Source organism: Mobula hypostoma, chromosome 3, assembly GCF_963921235.1.
Source record: "Mobula hypostoma chromosome 3, sMobHyp1.1, whole genome shotgun sequence".
NCBI lineage: Eukaryota > Metazoa > Chordata > Chondrichthyes > Myliobatiformes > Myliobatidae > Mobula > Mobula hypostoma.
This window is the reverse complement of record NC_086099.1, coordinates 198821805-198845221: the sequence shown is the minus strand read 5'-3', so window position 1 is coordinate 198845221 and position 23417 is coordinate 198821805. Positions and strand designations below refer to the sequence as shown.

The 23417-nt window shown below is 40.8% G+C and overlaps 1 long non-coding RNA gene across 1 annotated transcript in view; it reads left to right on the top strand.

Moving 5' to 3' along the window:
• The first annotated feature begins 2298 nt into the window (after window positions 1-2298).
• Window positions 2299-23417, top strand: part of LOC134343647 (uncharacterized) — a 72770-nt gene continuing 51651 nt past the window's right edge. The window contains exons 1-2 of the long non-coding RNA XR_010017303.1: window positions 2299-2333; window positions 10381-10472. This is a non-coding gene — a long non-coding RNA (uncharacterized LOC134343647). The remainder of the gene's footprint in view (window positions 2334-10380; window positions 10473-23417) is intronic.

The window sequence follows — 23417 nt, the reverse complement described above, 5'->3', positions numbered from 1 at the left end:
CTAATATTATGGTACCTACTGCCTGATGATAGGGAGTCAAAGAGATTATTGGACAGATGGACAAATCATCTTTAAAGTAAGTTTGAAATCCTGTGCTGTCTATATTTTACACTGACTGATTCCCAGTTAATATTGTGTAATAGGAATCCGTCATTACTACCATTCTGGTGTTCTTGCACTTGTCAGAAATTTGCCTACAGATTTTCTTTTCAAATTCCTCTGAACTGTTTGGCTTAATCCCAACAGTGCTACTGCTCCCTTTTTTGTTCTTAGTTTGCCTTACACAGCTTTATTTAATGACTCCGCCAACACATCATCTCTTCTCACAGCTCTATAATTCAATTAATTCCTTCAGCTAATTTCCTTTATACCTCCAGCATCTTGCTGTTTCAAACAAACCCCTTCATTCCACTAATTCCAACCTCTGTTTGGCCTTTCAAACTCTCTCCCTGATTTTTCATGAGCAGATTTGTTTTTCTTTCCTTTCCAAATCCTTATTTAGCTTTCCAACCTCCAACAGTAATCACAAAACTGAAGGCAAGAATCTATATGCCTGTATAGGCCTTACCCCAAGGTAGCTCAGAAATCTAAATCTCACTTCCCCTCCTCTGCCATCTCTTTAGCTATGGGTTCATCCGCATTACTCTCCCATTTTATATCACGCTGAGAGTAATTGAAAATGACTAAGTTTTCCTTACTTTTAATTTGGTCACATTGAATGAAATTCGACATACTGCAAGCTATTTGTAAGAATATGAAAATGTTCTGATGTTTTGAGGCTTTCTAAATGAAAGCATTATGAATAAGTAAATGCCTCACAGTTTACCATAAGTATGGAATGAAAACACAAAGGACCAAGTTGTGTTTAAGCAAAGCTCTCTACTCATTAAAATGTGGTCAGTGTTGGAATGTTAGGATTGTAGGTTTGCCTTTGAAATATATTTTTCATCTCTGCTACCTCAAGACTTTTCTCCTTTACTGTTTTTTGTCCTATTTCAGCTCTCCAAATTATGGTACACGACCTTCTGGAGATTTAATCTTAAATAATTGAATTGAAATACAATGTGGACTTGCAGTTCATTAACTAAAATGCAGCAGATGAGGGCCTCAAAAAGCCAATAGTACACTGAGATTGCCTCAAAGCAAAATAAAAGGAGAGTTAAAACTCTTTTTTTAAAGTTACGACACATGAATATTGCCAACGAAAATGGCATTTATTGTCCATCCCTAAATGCACTTGTGAATTTGAACTTTGATAATGACGGAGACCCTCCTCCGCCACCGCCCAAACTTCCTGTAGCTTGGGTGGTAAACTTAATCCCTCAGTACTGTTAAAAGGAGCATGTGATTTTGCCCTAATAACTCTGAGTGCGTGTTGATATATTTCCAAGTTAGACGTGTGGCGTGAAAGGACATACTACTAATTAAATACTTCTGGAATGCAGCCACTGTTGAAATTTGAGGAATGTGATAGCTCAGCAAGCTACCACTAATATTAGAATGATGCCGAACAGCTATTTCTGTTTGAATCATGATAGCTCAAGATAAATATATTGCCCTGGAGACTGTCAGAACTTCTCATGCAGTTTTCAGTTCAGATTGAAAGAATGATTAAAACACATTTCTGGAAGACCCTGTTTAACAGACTAATATTTTAAAATAGAATTGCATTGTGTTAAGAAGTATATATGGTATTAATTGGACCAAATACAGTACTCTGCTAAAGCCTTAGACATGTATATAGAACGAGGATGCCTAAGACTTTGGCACAGTACTGTAGTAATTTTATGTATTACACTGTACTACTGCTGCAAAAAATACTAATTTTATAACATATGTAAGTGATGATAAACCTGATTCTGATATGGGTCTCTGCTGTGGACTGAAAGTGGGAAAGTGGCAGGGAGAGGGTAACACACACAAGATGCTGGAGGAACTCAGCAGGTAAGCGACATTGATGAAGGGAAATAAACAGTTGGCATTTCAGGCCAAGATCCTTCAAAGGGTATTTTGAAATGTGTTCTTTGCTCTGTAATTTGGACGGCTTGTTCTTCATTCAAATCCTACCTCTCAATCACTCATTCGATCCCCAGATTATTCTTTTCCCATCATATCACACCAACACAACTCAATTTAAAACTGCATCCTTGTCCTTTGGTCCAGCCATTTAGCATGGAACAACAGTAGAGAAACTTTTAAGACCAGAGATCTTATTCCTGACATCAGAAGCTGATTGCATGGTGTTTGCATGTTTCCTCTGTAATCATGTGGGTTGCCTTCTAGGTGCATTGGTTTCCTCTTCATCCCAAAGTCATGATGTCTGATAAGATAAGGTGACTACTGTAATTTGTCTCTAGTATGCAAAGTAGTGGTAGTACTTGATGAGAAAGTGGGGAGAATAAAAGATATAATTCATGAAAATAGGAGGTTGATGATGGTCTGCTTCCACACTGTATTATTCCCTGACTCTGTGATAATCCTCCATTTTGAAAGTGAGTTACTGTATATAAAACATCAGACTGTTTACATCAGATTAGAATGTTGTTACACAGGATATAGTAATGATACTGAAATAACATTCTAGGACAGCTACCTTCGATTCAAGAAAAAATGCTTTTTCTCTTCAACGTCATCCACTCCACATGCTAGCTGCTGACCTATTCTTCACGCAAATAAATAGCACTGAATAAAAATAATGTTGTTATAATCATATACGCACTCCCCCACCCCCCGCCAATCTAAGTATACCACATCTTTTCCTGAAGGTTTCAGACACTGCTTTGAAAATCTAGACTTTAAAACACAAATCTCCAAAATACTTCATAAGGTAGAGGAGAGGTCTGTAAACAGACTGTGGTGGATTGACATAATCTACCTGGAAAGGCAATGGAACTGATTCTGAGATTGAATTAAAAGGGAATTTGACAGGTCCATGAACAGAAGGAACTTTGAAGAAGCCGGAGAAGTGGAAGAGGCGAATACAGTTAGGGCATTTAAAAAGCTAACTAACCCTTAATTCTACCACAGTCTATATTTCCCTTAACTTGCACTCATATCATTAGGTTTACTTCTGGTTTATTTCATTGGGTAAGTTATTTATAATTTATGTTAATATAAGTTAATGTTAATTTCCCTTCGTTGCTTTGTATTGTACTGTGCTGCCACTGCTGCAAAATCAAGCTGATTTTCATGGCATTAATACCCTGGGGATGCATGTCCATGACAATATTCTTGAACCTGAACCTGTTTACAGGAATATGAGCCAAATGCATGCAAATGGGATCAGCTCAGTTAGGTATATCGACTGGCATGAACAAAATGGGTGGAAAAAGCTGTGTCCATCCTACATAACTATGACTTCATAGTTATAGCAGAAATTTGGGGGGAGTTGGCACGAATGAAATGGGATTATTGTGGGATTAATGTACATGAATTTATGGTTGGCGCACACTTGATGGGTCAAAGTGCCTGTTTCTATGCTGTAAGACATTATGGCAGTAAGGCTTCCTATGCTCAATGAATATCTATAGTCCAGTTTTTCTGGTAGAGGATAGCAAAATGGAAAAATAGTGAACTAGAACGAGGAATACGTAATCCCTAAGACTGAATACAGAAAAATAATTTCAATAAGAATTTAAAAATGAGATGAGTTTAAGATTCATATACAGGTAATTTTTTTTTGTCATACACATCAAGGTGCAGTGAAATTCCTTGCTAGCATAAGGTTCACAGAGCAAATAGTATAGATGGTAATTATAGGTACAATGATGAGCACTAAACAAAATAGTACAAAGATTATAGTGCAAACTGAGTTAGTGCAAAAAGAAACACGAAAGTGACAATAACTGAATACGTGATAGAGATGGAATTAAAGGGGAGGAGAAGATGGCGATGCAGCGTGGGCGGCTGCCTGAATTGATATCGTATTTGTTAAATAGGGGCCGTGCACAATCCTGACTTGATGGAGACTGACGTGAGAAGCACAGAGGAACATCTGGAGAAACTACTGAAATGCCTGCTTCACCACCGCTGCCACTGTGCGATCGAGAATCTCCGGAGGGGAAGGCCCCAAATCCTCGGCTTTGCCTATTGCCTGTTGCCGGGGCCGGGGTCGAAGCACTCGGCAGAGATGGTGCTCAGTGCTCAGTGTTGGAGGGCTGGTCGAAGGCTCAAAGTTTTCAGACGGACTCAGAGTCGGACTGTGATCGGTGCTTCCAGGATGCTGCATCAGCAAGTTTGCGGCGCTGGAAGTTCATGGCAGAGAGAGTTTCTCCCTTCAACCGTCTGCTTGAGATGATGGGACTTTCAAGAGACTTTGAGACTTTTTTTTTACCGTGCCCATGGTCTGTTCTTCATCAAATTATGGTATTGTTTTGCACTGTTGTAACTATATGTCATAATTATGTGGTTTTTGTCAGTTTTTTTTAGTCTTGGTTTGTCTTATGTTTCTGTGATATCATTCTGGAGGAACAAATTGTATCATTTCTTAATGCATGCATTACTAAAAGACAATAAAAGAGGACTGCGTGTCTTCATAATCTAATCTAATCTAATGTGATAGAATCATCAGGAAGGGGATGTGAAAGGGTTGATTGTTTCAGAAGTCTAACAGCAGTGGGGAAGAAGCTTTACTTTACATCTGGGTGTCTGGCATTTGAAGCTCCGCTATCTTCACCTAGAAAATAGAAGAGAGAAAGAGGAGACAGAAATAAAGAGAACAAAATATTTCCAGCATTTTCTTCTATTTCTGATCTCCAGCACCTCACATTTCCACCAATACTTTTTCTCTCTCTTATACACACATCTTAGGAACTGCAGTGTGTCGAAACAGCAGCTCACCATTTCTTTTTTAAGGGCAATTGTGGATGGACAATTAGATGCTGTGAAAGCTATCGACGTCATGGCTATCCCTCGAGGCCGAGGATGATGGTCTTCGTTCTGTTGATCTATTTATGGGCTCTCAAGTGGCTTATGAGTCCAATCTTGGCTTTGAAAGTTCTTCCACATTCAGGACAGGTAGTTCCAGATGGCAGATCAGGCTTTGGTTGTTGCTGCCTCTCTTTCCATTTTCTTCTCTTTTCTTCTAATTCCGCACCTCTGTTGGCTTTGAAAGTTGCTGTTCCTTCTCGGATGATGGCTTGCCAGAGTTTCCTGTCCCTGGGCATTGGTTTCCCAATTGTTGATGCTGATGTTACATTTCTTCATGTTGGCTTTTAAGACGTCTTTCAATCTCTTCTGTTGTCCGTCTCTTTTATATTTGCTATCTTTAAGCTGGGAGTAAAAGATTTGTTTCGGCAGACGTTTGTCTTTCATCTGAACAACATGACTGCTCCATCTTAGTTGGTTCTTGATGACATAGGCTTCAATGCTTGTTGTTTTTGCTTCAATTAGCACGCTGACGTTGGTTCTTCTATCTTCCCAGCTGATATTTAAGATGTTTCGAGGGCAGCATTGATGGAACTACTCAAGTGCCTTCAGATGTTGTCGGAATGTTGTCCAGGTTTCTGATGCATACAGGAGCGTTGGGATTACCACTGTTTTGTACACTAACATTTTGCTGTCTGTTCGGATGTCACGATCATGACAGACTCTTGTTCGGAGACGTCCAAAAGCTCTTCGAGCGCATTTAAGACGATGTCAGATCTCGTCATTCACATCCTTTTACTCATGCCTGCTCCAGGCAGATCAGGTATAATTTGAGTGTTGTGTTTACAGTACTGTACAAAATTTTTAGGCACATGTAAATAAAATTTTGTAAAGTAAGATCATGAGACATAAGATCATAAGACAAAGGAGCAGAAGTCAGCCATTCAGCCCATTGAGTCTACTCTACCATTTTATCATAAGCTGATCCATTCTTCCATTTAGTCCCACTCCCCCGCCTTCTCACCATAACCTTTGATGCCCTGGCTACTCAGATACCTATCAATCTCTGCCTTAAATACACCCAATGACTTGGCCTCCACTGCTGCCCGTGGCAACAAATTCCATAGATTCACCACCCTCTGACTAAAAAAATTTCTTCACATTTCTGTTCTGAATGGGCGCCCTTCAATCCTGAAGTCATGCCCTCTCGTACTAGACTCCCCCACCATGGGAAACAATTTTGCCACATCCCGTCTGTCCATGCCTTTCAACATTCGAAATGTTTCTATGAGGTCCCTCCTCATTCTTCTAAACTCCAAGGAATACAGTCGAAGAGCGGACAAACATTCCTCATATGTTAACCCTCTCATTCCCGGAACCATTCTAGTGAATCTTCTCTGAACCTTTTCCAACGTCAGCACATCCTTTCTTAAATAAGGAGCCCAAAACTGCACACAGTACTCCAAGTGAGGTCGTATAGAGCCTCAACATCACATCCCTGCTCCTATACTCTATTCCTGTAGAAATGAATGCCAACATTGCATTCACCTTCTTCACCACCGACTCAACCTGGAGGTTAACTTTAAGGGTATCCTGCACGAGGACTCCCAAGTCCCGTTGCATCTCAGAACTTTGAATTCTCTCCCCATTTAAATATTAGTCTACCCGTTTATTTCTTCTACCAAAGTACATACACTTTCCAACATTGTATTTCATTTGCCACTTCTTTGCCCATTCTCCCAATCTATCCATCTCTCTGCAGATTCTCTGTTTCCTCAGCACCTACTGGCCCCTCCACCTATCTTTGTATCATCAGCAAACTTAGCCACAAAGCCATCTGTTCCATAATCTAAATCGTTGATGCACAACGTAAAAAGAAGCAGCCCCAACATGGACCCCTGTGGAACACCACTGGTAACCGTCAGCCAACCAGAATAGGATCCCTTTATTCCCACTCTCTGTTTTCTGCCAATTAACCAATCCTCTGTAAAACATATGTAACTTTCCCGTAATTATCTTGTTAAGCAGCTTCATGTGTGGCACCTTGTCAAAGGCCTTCTGAAAATCCAAACATACAACATCCACTGCATCTCCCTTGTCTAGCCTACTTGTAATTTCCTCAGAAAATTGTAATAGGTTTGTCAGGCAGGATTTTCCTTTAAGGAGACCATGCTGAGTTCTGTCTATCTTGTCATATGCCTCCAGGTACTCTGTGACCTCATCCTTGACAATCGACTCCAACAACTTCCCAACCACCGATGTCAAGATAACAGGTCTATAATTTCCTTTTTGCTTCCTTGCCCCTTTCTTAAATAGTGGAGTGACATTTGCAATCTTCCAGTCCTCCAGAACCATGCCAGAATCTATTGACTTTTGAAAGATCATTGCTAGTGCCTCTGCAATCTCCACAGCTACTTCCTTCAGAACACGAGGGTGTATTCCATCTGGTCCGCGAGATTTATCTACCCTTAGACTATTCAGCTTCCTGAGTACTTTCTCTGTTGTAATTGTGACTGTGCACACTTCTCATCCCTGACATTCTTGAGTGTCCAGTATACTGCTGATGTCTTCCTCAGTGAAGACTGATGCAAAATGCTCGTTCAGTTCCTCTGCCATCTCCTTATCCCCCATTACAAGTTCTCTAGCATCATTTTCTATCAGTCCTATATCTACTCTCACCTGTCTTTTACTCTTTATATACTTGAAAAAACTTTTAGCATCCTCTTTAATATTATTTGCTAGCATAGTTCATCTTTTCCCTCTTAATGACCTTCTTACTTTCCTTTTGAAAGCTTTTAAAAACTTCCCAATCATCTATCTTCCCACTATTTTTTGCTTCCTTGTATGCCCTCTCCTTTGCTTTAACTTGGGCGTTAACTTCTCTTGCCATGGTTACATCCTTTTTCTATTTGAAAATTTCTTCTTTTTTGGAATATATCTGTCTTACACCTTCCTCGCATAAACTCCAGCCACTGCTGCTCTGCCGTCCTTCCCACTAGTGTCCCTTTCCGGTCAACTTTGGCCAGTTCCTCTCTCATGCCACTGTAATTTCCTTTACTCCACTGAAATACTGACAGATTGGATTTTGACTTCTCTTTCTCAAATTTCACAGTGAACTGAATCATGTTATGATCACTGCCTCCTAAGGGTTCCTGCACCTCAATCTCTCTAATCACCTCTGGTTCATTACACAATACCCAATCCAGTACAGCCAATCCCCTAGTGGGCTCAACAACAAGCTGTTATAAAAAGCCATCTCGCAGACATTCTACATATTCTCTCTCTTGAGATCCAGTGCCAACCTAATTTTCCCAATCCACTTCCATGTTAAAATCCCCCACAATTATCATAACATTGTCCATCTGACAAGCCTTTTCTATTTCCTGTTGTAATTTGTAGTCCACATCACTGCAGCTGTTAGGAGGCCTTCAAAAATTTTGAGGATGCTTTCAAAAATAATAAAATGAAAAGTTTCTAAATATCAAAGAGATTACTATAAAGAGCAGTAAAGAGTAAAAAATAAATCAAATTAATATTTGGTGTGACCAGACTTTGTCTTTAAAACTGAATAAATTTCCTTAGATACATAGTCGTGCAATTTTATAAAATCAGCTGTTAGCTTGTTCCAAGACTGGAAAATTGCAAATGTTACTGCCCTATTTAAGAAGGTGGGAGGCAGCAGAAAGGGAACTATAGACCTGTTAGCCTGATATCAATGGTTGAGAAGTTGTTGGAATCGATTGTTAGGGATAAGATTATAGAGTACTTGGAGGCCCATGACAAAATAGGCCAAAGCCAGCATGGTTTCCTGAAAGGAAAATCCTGCCTGACTAACCTACTGCACTAATACAACTATTTCTGGTGAACGGAGTCAAGGAAAGTGCGCTATCTTATCAAGGGGAATGGAGAAAAATAGAATGGGACAATCAATAAAATACAAATGGAGGCAGCACTGAAGTAAATATGGGATCCACGATGATTGTAGACAGGTCTAATCTTTGTGCTTGCTATTGTTTAGAAAACTAGCTGAATATCAATCAATAAATAAGTTTTTTGAATGGTTAGCAACTCTTCCCCATGACCTACAACTAACAGCTATCATTTGAGTTCCCGAATAGTCACGTGATTGAACGTGAGAACAAGTGGACACTTTGGTTGTCAATTCTCCTCCCACTGCCCTGTACCACAGCTCTCTCATTTCCTCTTTATTAAGCATTCCATGTTTGGAAACCATACCCTTCTATCTAATTAAAGCCCTGTCTACAAAACTCTTTATGTAATTTGTCAGAACACTGCTACCAGCAGAGCCCAGGTTTAACTCATCAAGGAGTCATCTATCTCCTTCCCCATACAGGCGGTAGTGTCCCATGAATAGAAAGCCATTTCACCCACACCATGGTTTGTGCCGTGTCTCTCTAATCCTCTTTACTCTTTCCCATCTTGCATATGATAATAGTTCAGAGATTATCACCATTGATGTTTTTAGCCCCAACCTCTTTATTAACCTTCTGTGGAACTTCCTTCCTTATCATAGCTTTGTTATTAGTATATATATATAGACCGCCGTCACTGGCTCCTCCCCCTCCCACTGCAAGTTCTTCTTCATGCCAGAAGAGTTGTCCTTAGCTCTGTCACCAGGCTTTTTCAATGCAGCCTTTCTTAAATAAAGGCTCAACGTTAACCACCCTCCAGTTTTTCAGCACCTGATTCATGGCTATCAGTGAATCACATATCTCTGCCAGGGGCCCCCACAATTTCTCTCCACGCTTCCCACAATGTCCTAGGAGCAGGTCCTGGAGATTTTAAGACGTCCAATACCTCCTCTTCAGACATCACCAACAACTTTGATGAGTTCCCTAGCATCATGTCATTCTCCACAATCAATACATATTAGAAATAACCTCAGCCATCACCTAAAGCTCCATTTATAGATTACCTTGTCTATATTTAAGAGGCCAGAGTTTTCCCCGGTAACTCTTTTGCCCTTAATATAGTTCTAGAATCTCTTTGCATTCCCCTTTACTTTAACAGCTAAAGCTGTCTCATACCCCCTTCTTCCTCTCTTGATTTTCTATTTAAGTGTACTCCTACACCCCCTCTTCTCCTCAAACTATTCACTTGATCCTGGCTGACTATACCTGATATATGCCTCACTTTCCTTGGTCTGAATCTCAATATCTCTTGTCATCCAGGATTCTCTGACTCCTGCTAGACTTGCCTTTACTCTAATGGTACATGCTGATGCTGAACTCTCGCTATCTCACTTTTAAAAGCCTCGCACTTGCCAGACATCACTTCTGACTCAGCAGTTAAATGGTGCGTTATCAGTGGTTTTTATTAAATATTGCACCTTATTTTTAGTACTTTGCTTTTTTTCTGTTTTATCTGATTAATAAGGGGAAAATAAAGCCAAAAGACGATCTTTTTAAATGATGAAACACTGTTGCAGTAAGAGCTATCCATCATGCAGAATTTTATATACTTATTCACTTTGCTTTTTTTACCAATGAGTAGCCTGCTTAAGGCATCCAATCCTCTTGTGGAATCCTTTGGTCAGTGAAAAAGATCGGAAGAATTAAAGGCAGAAATTGGAAGAAAAACAAAAGGTATTTGTAATTTCATGAAGTAATATTAAGATATTTTCAAAAAAAGTTTTTAAGATAATATCTAATCTTGTCTGTTGTTGCTCTTATTTCTTTCTCTATAGAAGCTAAAAATAAGGCATAATTTTCATTTAAAAGTCAAGATTTCTGTGTTTTCACTGAATATTAACAAATGAAGATATAACATGAATGTAACAAATATTAAAATAGAAGTATTTATGTATTGAATTTTTTACTTCATAGTATCGGTATACGATGCCATTTTCCCTTTCTGAAATTTTCAATCCAAGCACTAATCAACAAAACTTGAATCACTGGGAGAATCAGATGTGAATTGCTCCAGAATAGTAACAATAATATGCCAAGGATCATCTTCACCCCCGACATATTCAAATGTATTTATGGCAAGCTGAGATAAAAGGGCAATCTGAGGTGAATAATGATAGTAATATTGGAGTCCATGCACTTAAAACTTGCAGTAAAAAATTAGGTTAGATACCAGATGGAATTCTTTCTTTGTAGCAGAAGTGTGTTGAACAGATGAAACGGCATGGAGAATTGCTGAAATCTTTTGGAAAAAATCTACAAGAAATAAGTATTTTCAATTAAAGAGAGTTAGTTACTGGTTAAATGAAGTTCGGGGTCAAGAAAAGATATCGTCTTCCAGAAGCCCTGCCTGATAGCTTTGATTACACGATAACTGGATATAATTGGTTTTCACCTACTTCCGATTTTCTATATTCAGAATGGTTCTACTGAAACTAATGCAGTGTACCTGAACTATAGCAAGTGAGTTGCAATTTTGTAAAGTCAAATCCAACATCATGCTTTCTCCATCGGTATCTAGTGCTGCGACCAGTAGCAATTGGACCACAATTAAACAGTAACTTTTCTAACTTGACTTGAAATCAATGGGTAGAAATTACTTCAGAGGCCTCTTATTCCCTTACATGTGATTTGATCAAATATTAAATGGTAAAGATATTGTACAGATCCTGACACTAGCTTTGCAACTGACAGGAAATATTTATTTTGGTCCTCCGGGACTACTGCAGAGTGCTTCAGTTTATATGTTCCATTTATGTCTAACGAGCTTAACCATAAATCGACTGGTCACGACTGGCCTGTAGACTTTAACAAAATCATAAATTCAATAGACTACAAAACATGAGTGCAATAAAATGATATGATTTATGGAACAAATGGACGCTTTACTTGTTAACATAGTATTGGAAGGGGGTGGGGAGTGACTGGAGGATTTATTGCCTTCAAAGAAATGCATATCACTTGCCATATTGTTCACTGTTTTCCATAATGATTCTGAGCAGCTACAGGTTCTGCTGCTGAGCAATGTATTATGCATTCTATTGCAATCCCATGGGTGTCCAATCAGTCCAGGTCAGTCATGGTACCCTAGGGAGAACTCGATAAACATTTGAGGAAGAAAATGTTGAGAGAATTAGCAGGATTAAGCTATTGTGTACTGAAAACTAGCACCACTGAGACCAGTTGCCTCTTTCTCCATCAAATTTTTAAACAATAAACTCCTGAGCTATTAAGTCTTAACAAAGGACTCAACTGTCCCATAAAAGAAAATAAAACGTTTTCTTTCCTCTCATTTGGTTGATTATCACATTAGAATAATTGGTGCTGTCTTAACTTTAATTGGGAAACAGCTGTTCTCTAATGATACATGCACGGTGCAGTCCTCTTATGACACTTACATAATCAGTCAACATCTGTTTCCTGTTTTTATTTTTACGTACTCTACTAGCCCTCTCAATTGTGAGCATCCAAAGAAACTGCCTTTACTCTGGTGCTGGCTTAACATACATGGTAGAAACCGTTCAGTTATTTAGTCGGGATAATGGAACACAGTACTGTATCTCAGAATTCCATTTCAGCCTCAAATCACTTACCATCGAAATTGGTAACAATTTCTTTAAAAAGTAGAATTCAGTTAATTTCTTCGGATATTGCAAGCTGGGATGAAATCATTATCTTATTAGGCAGCCTGCTTATGTAAAATCTGTTAAATGAGAGATTGCTTGTACACCAAGACTGACCAAAGCAACAAACTTGATTACACTGTTGGCAACTAAAAGCATTTTCAGTGGGAAAATAATTTATTTTTATTAAGGTTGCTGAGTTAAACCATGGTAATAATGAATATTCTGGCACCCTCAAAAGAGATTGCTGAAAAGTAATTGAGGATGTTGCTTATGTTTTAAGCAACTTGCTGCTTTTTTTCCAGCATAAAGTACGCTAGCAAATTTTGCTATTATCATATTAATGTATATTGACCCAGACACAAAGACAGAATAGAATACAGACCATTTCCGTACTGTGTATCAGTCCTGCATGCTAATAATATCCAATGAACAGAGTCATAATTCATAAAGGGCTGGCAGTGTAATTGGAAGTATGTTACTCAAGGAAGTTTCAACATAATCCCACAAAAGACCCATATCAACTGCAACAATAGACTGGAGATGAATGGTCATAGGTCTCCACTGTCCTTTGCACATTAATGATCTGAAATATAAACATTGCTACAGGAAAGTTTATTGACTTAAATAGTTTCAGAATATTTGTGGATTCCATAAAGGTATTTCTTTGAAGAATAACCATAGCGTTCTGCTATATGGCTGCCTTTGAATAGATTCAATTTGGAATTAGTATAATCTAAATGTTTATTACAGTGTGCAGAAAATTTAGCAATTGTTGCTGAGAGTGGTTTGAATACTTCAGTAGCATTAATAGGAGAGGGAGCTGCTAATAGAGGGTTACAACTGGCTGAGCTCAATAAATGTCTAAACCAAAAGAGCTCCTAGGGACTGAGAAGGCCACTGGAGGAAAGCGTAGAGAGTACAAAGATAAACAGAAGTAAAAATGAAATCCCTTAATATCTTCCTAGAAACCTTTGAGGTACAGTATACTGAGCTAATGACTTGGGCCCTTTGTTTCTAACTTTCCAGGGAGTAACAATTTTATATAATTTATTATGCATTTTCATTATCCACTCCATAAATCTGTGATTGTTCCTCAAAATGGACTTGGTTCCATGAGGAATAATATCAGCTGTTAACTGTTTCACTCAAACCTTTACGGAAATCTCCCGAAAAATCTGTTTTGTTGAATAATTCAGGTCAGAGAAGGAACTAAAATGTCTTCCCTGGGGATGGAACTGGAGTCTCTGACGGTGGTGTCTGAAAAGAGGATGCTGTCCAAGTTGCATGCCATCTTGGACAATGTCTCCCATCCACTACATAATGTACTGGTTGGGCACAGGAGTACATTCAGCCAGAGACTCATTCCACCAAGATGCAACACAGAGCGTCATAGGAAGTCATTCCTGCCTGTGGCCATCAAACTTTACAACTCCTCCCTTGGAGGGTCAGACACCCTGAGCCGATAGGCTGGTCCTGGACTTACTTCCTGGCAGAATTTACATATTACTATTTAACTATTTATGGTTTTATTACCATTTAATTATTTATGATGCAACTGTAATGAAAACCAATTTCCCCCGGGATCAATAAAGTATGACTATGACTATGACTATAATTGGTAGGGTTGAGCATCTGGCCTACCAGATTTATACGCAGCATTGGCCTAAGACACATAATGCAACATCAGTCCACCACACTCTATGTAGGATCAGACCATCACATCTTACGCAGCAACATTCCTCTGCACTTTGTGTACTGTCAGTCTCTTGAACTTTATGTACCACCAAACACCACACTTTAGGTAGAATCTGCCTATTGAAATGGTTCAAATGGTACAATTTAATATCAGAGAATGTATACAATATACAGCTTGAAATTCTTATTCTTCACAGGCATTCACGAAACAAAAGACCCCAAGAAAATGAATGACAGGTATGTTATGTAGGACTAGATGTTAATATCCCTTATTTGCACACCTGAGACATGCTGCCTAGACTCTGTGAGGTGGCCAAGTGAGTGTGGCACCTTCTGGGTTATCAAGTGGACGCCCATTTTCCTCAGTGTTTCGCTGATAGGCCCACGACACCTCTGGAGGGTTCAACAGTGAATCCCAGCATCCCGGGCTCACCCCCTGACTGCCCTTCATTCACTTGGGGGCACAGATGAAATCCTTTCTCTTCATCCAGAGCCACTGACTATCCTATTCAGCAGCTCTGGAGAGGTCCTTGACTGTTTGTCGGCGTGTCTCCCCTCGCACTCCCAACTCCCGGAGTAGCCTCGATGTTGATGTGGCTACAAATCCTCTGCAGCCTACTTCAACCGGTCAGACACTTGCTTTCCAGCCGCATTGTTGTGCATCGGCTGCGAGCTCAGCATGCTTCAGCTTCTTGCGCTCGTAGGCCTCCTCCACTGCATCCTCCCAGGGCACTGTAAGCTCGATGATGTAAACAAGATGGAATGAGGCCGACCACAGCACAACATCAGAGCCCCAAAGCCCCCTCCCCCCTCCCACACACAAGCAGTGGCAAAAGTATCAACCCTCCCTCTCCACACCCCCCACTTGCACCAGCAGAAATGCCACCCCACACCATGCAAACAATAGCAAAAGCCTCCAAAAAGCTGTTGACCAAGAGTCCATCAAAGACTGCAGTCCATAGCCTAGCACTTCAGTATCTCAGACAGGCTCTGTCTCACCTGCGAGGGAGAAAGAGATCCCTCCTGGATTAACAAGAGTGGGAGACCTGCTGCTCCCTGTTCCGATGTTAGAATCTTTCTCCAAGAACCACCCCCCTCCCAACTCAATGCCAGCAGGCTCTCACTCACCATTATAACAAAGGTAGACAGAAGCAAGATCACTCGACTACAGGGGCCTCCTTCCGACAACAGGACACAACACCTACAGTCCCGATTACTCAGTCTCCCATGACACTTCAGTTGGTGAAATCGGTGAGGAATCAGGTGGTCCATGGGAATGCACCCTGAAGGCACACGTCTTCCAGGCCGCTCCTGGAGATATCAAAACTGCTCACAGAGAACCATAGTTTGAGCTGTAGCTCTAGATCATGGACTCCAACGGGTCACCAGCCACCTTAAGGTGAAAAGAGAGACATGGGAAAAGAAGAACAAGCTGTTTCATGGATGAACAGGTAGAGGTTGCCTGGGTCTACAAAAACCTCTATCTGGCATTTGCATTCTGTATATACATCACATTGGCAAACCACAATTCTGACTGACAAACTTCATAGTAGAACACATCATTTGGCAGAGGCAAACTACATTTATATAACAAAGATGCAGGAACAGAAAGTGAAAATGCTGGAAATACTCAGCAGGTCAGACAACATCTGTGGGAAGAGAAACAGAGCTAACATTTCAGATCAGACGCTTTTTGTCAGAACTGGAAAAGGGCCTCCAATCTAAAGCATTAACTTTGTTTCTCTTCCCAAAGAGATAGCCTTGTCTGCTGAGGATTTTCAATATTTTCAGCTTTTGCATTTATGTAGCATCAACCTGCCATATTTTATGCAGCAACATCAGACTACAACACTTCAAGATTCAAGATTGTTTAATACCATTTCCAGTACACAATTCCTGAGGAGAATAATTGATACTCAGGATCCCATGTAGCATATAAAAACACACTAAGATAAAGAACACAATAATAATAAAACACCAATAAATATAAATACATAAGATAGCTTATGTACAAAGATTGATTATATGCACATTCAGTGATGTTAGGGATGTTATGAGTGTCTGTACATAAGATGACTAACAGGAAATGATAAAGTAGTAATTTATTTATTTAGAGATTCAGTGCAGAGTAGGCCCTTTGAGCCATGCCACCCAAACACCCCCAATTTCACCCTATCCTAATCATTTATAGTGACCATTTAACTTACCAACTGATACGCTGGTAGGTCTTTGGACTGTGGGAAACACTGGAGCACCCAGAGGAAACCCACGCGGTCACGGTGAGAACGTACAGTCTCCTTACAGGCAGTAGCGGGAATTGAACCCCGGTCACTGGCACTGTAAAGCGTTGTGCTAACCCTACACTACCGTGCTGCCCCTAGTGGTGGGGTTTACTTTTGCACGAACTATGTCCATCGTCACGGAGATACATAATGATATAGTAGGGTGCCACAGTAGTATAGTGGTTAGCGTGACGCTATTTCAGCTTGAGGCATTCCAGAGTTTGGGTTAAATTCTGTTACCTACACCTCCCCACTCTCTGCTTTCTGTAAAGATCACCCCCTCCATAATTCCCTTTTCCATTTGTCCCTCCCCACATAATCTCCCTCCTGGCACATATTCCTGTAAGTGACAGAAAACTACACCTGCCCATTCACTTCCTCCCTTACCTCCCATTCAGTGCCCCAAGCAGTCCTTCCAGGTCCTTGCCTGTGAACCTGCTGTGGTCATCTATTGTATCCATGGCTCCCGATGCAGCCTCCTCTACATTGGTGAGACCCGATGTAAATTACACGACCGCTTGATCCTCCAAAAGCAGAATTTCCGAGTCGCCAACCATTTTAATTCCTATCCCCGTTCCCGTTCCGACATGTCGGTCCATGGCCTCCTGTTTTGCCACAGTGAGGCCATTCTCAGGGTGGCGGGCCAACTCCTCATAGTGCATCAAGGTAACATCCAACCTGATGGCGTGAAAATTGATTTCTCCTTCCTACATTTTTTTCCTCCCCTTGCTTCTTCTTCTATTCCCCACTTTGGCATCTTACCTCTTGTCCTCAACTGCCTATCACCTTTTTCTGGAGCTCCTCCTTCTTCTCTTACTCCCATGGTCAACCCTCCTCTCTAATCAGATTTCTTCTTCTCCAGCTGTTTGCCTTTTCTACCCACCTGGCTACACCTATCAGCTTTTAGCTAGCCCTTCTTACCTCCCCCCACCTTTTTATTCTGGCATCTTCTGCCTCCCTTTCCAGTCCTGAGGAGGGGTCTTGGCCCAAAATAGCGACTGTTTATTCATTTCCTCCAGCACTTTGTGTGCATTACAAGAGATTCTGCAGATGTTGGAAGGTGCTGCAGATTTCTAGCTTCTGCCCTTCCTTTCTAGTCCTAATGAAGAGTCTCAGTTCAAAATGTTGACTGTTCATCTCCCTCCATAGATGCTGCTTGACCAGTTGAGATCCCCAGCATCTTGTGTGTGTTGCTACCTCATCGTGGCCCCTGCACCTTATTGTCTGTGTCCATTGCACGTTCTCTGTAACTCCAACACCGTACTCTGCATTTCTTTCTTGTTTTGTCCTTTATAGCACACCAATGTGCATTCTTATATTTTGATATGATAGTGTGGAAGACAGGGAAAACAAAGACTTTCACATTCTGTTGATACTTGTGACAATAATAAATCATTAACAATTCCCAGTAACCATACTTTGTGTAGCAGGTGTCAGCAGAGCACTGACATTATTCCTACAGCATCATTTGAATAAATTTTATAGGTTGGTCTATTGACATTCATAATTTTACCATGACTATAGTAAATGATAAAAGGCAAGTTCAAAGACTGATGTTCGGAAGCATTTCTCCACATAACGGATATTAATTTTACCTTCTGAGTAGATTAGCAGGGGAAAGAAATTGGGACTCATTCATAATGTTGGGTTTTCCTGAACGATGAGTTATTAGGCCCAAATAGCCTCATTTGAGAGGTACTTATCTTGATAAGTAATCCAAGACAAATGCCCTGATCATGTCTCAGATCCTTGCTGTTTAAAAATATTTCTCTAATTTGTCAGCTATATAAGTAAGGATGTTCCTATAGCAATAACCTTTGCAGAGGTGATAAACTGAATTGCTGATTCTTACAGTCCAGTATCAAATCACTACATGTTCCAAATGCAATAATGGCAATTAACAATTCTGACCTCTAACATTCAATCAACCAATAACTAGTTCCTAGCAGTGAATATTTTATTGTATTGATGAACATGAAGCAAATAAACTGCTCATTGACAGCTTTCCTTAATTGTTCTGCATTAACTACACTTAATCTTTAATAAATAATAGCTTGCTGATTCCTGCTTATGTTTTATTTACATTGAAGTTTCTTTCTTTCTTCCTTTCTCTTTTTCTTCCTTACTTCCTTTCTTTCCTTCTTTTGGTTTCTTTCTTTTTTTAAAATTTCTTATTACACAGAGCAGTGGGAATGACAGTCAGGATAGTGGAATATGAGGAGAAGAAGCTAAAGTCAGATATATCAGTATTACAGTGGAGTAAAGTGAATTACGGAGGCAGGAGGGAGGAGTTGGCCAGAATTGATTGGAAAAGGACACAGGCAGAGATGATGGGCTCATCAGAAGAGGGGAAGGGGATAGGCAGCCAGTGCAGGGTAGCCCTGTGGCTAATCCCCTCAAAGATATGCATTGGTGGAGGGGGGGTGGTGGAAAATTAAAAAAAAGAAAGCCACTGTCAAGTACAGTGTCTGGCACTGAATTTGGCTCTGTGACTCAGGAGGAAGGGATGGCGATGAAGAGAGCAGTAGCGATAGGGGATGTATTGGTTAGGGAAACATACGGAAGATTCTGTGGGTGGGAACGTAATTTCAGAATGTCAGGACATCTTGGATTGAGTCCACAGCATCCTTTATGTGGGAGCATGAGCCTCTAGAGGCCAATGTCATTGGCAACAATGTCAAATGTTCTGCAAATTAAGTTCAGGGAGTCAGGTGTTAAGTTAAAGGATAAGATCTCCAGGGTAGCGAACTCAAGATTACTACCTGCACCAACTGCTAGTGAGGCTAGAAATTGAAAGGTAATTCAGTTTAACATATGGCTTAAGGAGATGGTGCAGGAGTGAAAGATGTTTGGATCTTGGGCTCTCTTCCAGGGAATGTAGAAACTTTACGCACTATCCTTGTGTGAAGAGTTGGTAGTGTTGTTCTGGGGGGTTGAGGGTTAAAATAAAGTTGCAGGGAAATGAGTACCTGAGTGTCAGGGCAACTGGTGGCATGTGGTGGCATGGTTGTGAAGAAAGTAGAGGTTAAGCCTACATACAAAGACAGGAACTGAAAGATTGAGAATGGTAGGAATAATGATCTGAGTTGCAACTATATCAATGTAAGAGTATTGCAGATGAGGAAGTGAGTTTCCTATAAAAATTAATGGATACGGCCCAGCTCATCACAAGTAAAGCCCTCTGTATCATTGAGGACATCCACAGGAAAGCATCATCCATCATCAGGGCCCACCACCACCCAGATAACACTCTCTTCTTGCTGCTATCATCAGGAAGAAGGTATATGGCATGGGGATGGGAACCAGTATGACAGAGTTCAGAATTAGATCATAACACCATAAGACTATAAGACATAGGAGCAGAATTAGGCCATCTGGCCCATCAAGTCTGCTCCGCCATACAATCTTGGCTGATCCTTTTTTTAAATTTCCTCTTCAACCCCAGTTCACAGTCTTCTCCCCGTAACCTTTGATGCCATGTCCAATCAAGAACCTTGATTGTAAGTAGCAGGTTTCCAAGTAAATGATGGATGTCACGTGAACGTAAGGAAGACAAGCTAATGATTGGGTACCAAGCAAAGAGTTAAGTTGTACTACAGAAGCAAAATTCAAAATGGCAAAAGAATGCAGACTGAAGGTGCTGCATTTAAATGTGCTTAGCATTTGGAATAAGGTGAACAAACTCATGGCACAATTAGTGATTGGTAGGTATGACATTGTGGGCATCATTGAATTGTAGCTGAAAGAAGGCCACATATGGGAGCTTAACATCAAAGGATATACTTTGTATTGAAGGGACAGACAGGAAGACAGGCAGTGGTGTGGTTCTGTTGGTAAGAGATGGAATTACATCCTTAGAAAGAAGTGACGGGGGTCAGAGAATGTTGAATCTTTATGACTAGAGTTAAGAAACTGCAAGGGTAAAGAAAAATGGGAATCATATATAGGTCTCCAAATAGTAGCCTAGATGTAGGGTTAAGATTGCAAAGGGAGCTGGAAAGGACATGTAATAAGGGTGATGACACAATTGTAATGGGGGACTTCAATATGCAAGGGGATTGGGAAAATCAGGTTGGTGTCAGATCACAAGAGTGGGAATTTGTTGAATGCATACGAGATGGCCTTTTAGAGCAACTTGTGCTTGAACCTACTCAGGGAAAGACTATCTTAGATTGGGTGTTGTGTAATAACCCAAATCTTATTAGGGAGCTTAATGCAAAGGAACCCTTAGGAGACAGCAATCATAATATATTGGAATTCATGCAACAATTTGAGAGGGAGAAGCCTAATTCGCATGTATCGGTATCACAATAGAATAAAGGGAATTACAGAGGCATGAGAGGGGAGCTTGCCAGGTGGATTGGAGAAGGATACTGGCAGGGATGATGGCAGAGCAGAGATGGCTGTCAAGGGAAGTTAAGGACAGCATAAAAGCCAAGGAAAGGGCATGTAAGGTAGCAAAAGTGAGTGGAAAGTTGGATGATTGGGAAGCTTTTAAGATCCAACAAAAGGCAACTAAAAAAGATATAAGGAGGGAAAAGATGAAATATGAGGGAAACTTGCCAATAATACAAAGCAGGATACAAGAGTTTTTTTTTAGTTATATAAAAAGAAAAAGGGAGGTGAAAGTTAATATTGGACCACTAGAAAATGATGCTGGTGAGGTAGTAATGGGAGACAAAAAAAAAAACAGATTTCTTCAGTCTTTGCTGTGGAAGACACTAGCTGAATGTCAGATGTCCTTGAGTGTCAGGGAGCAGGAGTGAGTGCCATTGCTATTACAAAGAAAAAAATGCTAGGCAAATTGAAAGGTCTTAAGGTGGATAAGTCACCTGGACCAAATAAACTACATCCTAGAGTCCTGAGAGAGGTTGCTGAAGAAATAATGGATGCATTGATCATGATCTTTCAAGAGTCATTTGGTTCTGGTATACTCCTGGAGGACTGGAAGACTGCAAATGTCACTCCACTAGTTAAAAAGGGAGGAAGGCAAAAGAAAGGAAATTATAGGCCAGTTAGCCTAACCTCAGTGTTAGAGTCTATTATTAAGCATGAGGTTTTGAGGTAATTGGAGACTAATGATAAAATAAGACAAAATCAGTATGGTTTCTGTGAAGGGAAATCTAGCCTGACAAATCAGGTAGAGTTCCTCAAGGAAATAACAAGCAGAGTGGACAAAGGAGAGGCAGTGGATGTCATTAACTTGGATTTTCAGAAGATGTTTGATAAGGTGCCACACATGAAGCTGCTTAACAATCCTGTGGAATTACAGGAAAGATACTGGCAATGTATAGAGGAATAGCTGACAGGCAAGAGACAGCGAGTAGGAATAAAAGGGGCCTTTTCTGGTTGGCTGGCAGTGACTAGTGGTGTTCCTCAGGGGTCAGTGTTGTGACTGCTAATTTTCACGTTGTTTGTCAATGATTTAGATAATGGAATTGATGGCTTTGTGGCCAAACTTGCCAAGATGGCAGTGCATACAGCAGCTCTGCACCAACTTCACAGTATACTGCTAATTTCTGCAATTTCCTTCACATTTTTTGTTCAAGAAGCTGACAGTCACAGCAGATATGATCGACTGACTCTTCTGAATAATGTGCTGCTTTTTCTACACTGGGAACCCCTGCTTATACAATCCATAGGAGGCTAATTTATTACACCGTTACTACCTTGGAGGCAGTGCCAGAGGCAAGGGAGAAGAGCCAGCATCCTGCTGAGGTTGAGATGGTGTGCTAATCAGCCGCTGCTCTCTAGCATACCACTGGCTAACTTTCAGTCCCTGGACAGCAAGCTGTGCAAACTGAGAGCCAGAATCTCCTACCAGCAGGAAACAAAGGAATGTAATGTTTTGTGCTTCGTGGAGACCTGGTTGACGCAGGAGAAACCGGATCATGCCATCGAGCCCTTTGGGTTCTCCTTGTTCTCCTTGTTCCGGGCAGACAGGTCTAAAAACCTCTCTGGGAAGAGTAAAGGAGTTGGGGAATGCTTCATTGTCAATAATGCTTGGTGCGACCCCCAGAATGTGCATGCCCTCCGATTCTTTTGTTCCCCCGGATTTGGAGTACCTTGTGTAGACCTATCTGGCTGCCTAGGGAGTTCATGGCTGTTATTATCACAGCTGTGTATATTCCGCCGCAGGCTGATACTGACCTGGCTCTCAAAGAACTGTACAAGTCCATCAGCACCCTGGAGACTGCACACCCGGAGGCTGCTTTCATCATTGCCGGATACTTTTAATCGAGCATCACTGACTAAAGTCTCTCCGAAGTTTTGTCAGCACATCCAGGTGAGCACATGGGGAGATGGCATACTCAGCCACTGCTATTCTCCCTTCCACAATTCTTACTAAGCTCTCCTCTGTCCACTGCTTGTGAAGTCTGACTACTCCTCCATCCTGCTTCTGCCTGTGTACAGGTAGAAACTGAAACGAGAGGGGGCCATAGTTAAAATAGTCAACTATTGGTCCAACCTATCAGTCTCCACGCTACAGCTCACCACTGATTGCCAACCAGAGTAATACCCATGTATCCCAACTCATTGCTTTCTATTAGTTATCCATGCTAATACATCACCCCCAACTCTATGTATCCTTATCTTATGGATAGGTCTTTTATGTGGCACCTTATTGAACGCCTTCTGGAATCCAGATGAGTGACGTCCATCTGTTCCCCTTTATTCACTGCGCTTGTTATATCCTCAAAGAACTCCAGTAAGTTTGTCAAACAGAACTTGCCTTTGGTGAATCCATGCTGCATCTGCCTGATGGATCCATTTCTTTCCAGATGCCTCTCTATTTATTCTTTAATGATAGCTTCAAGCATTTTCCCAACTACAGATGTTAAAATAAATGGCCTACAATTACTTGCCTTTCGCCTACATCCTTTTTTGAAGAGTGGCGTGACATTCATCAACTTCCAATCCACTGGAGCCTGCCCAGAGTCCAGAGAATTTTGATAAATCATCACCAAAGCTTCTACTATAACTTCAGCCATCAGGACCAGGGGACTTGCCTATCTTCA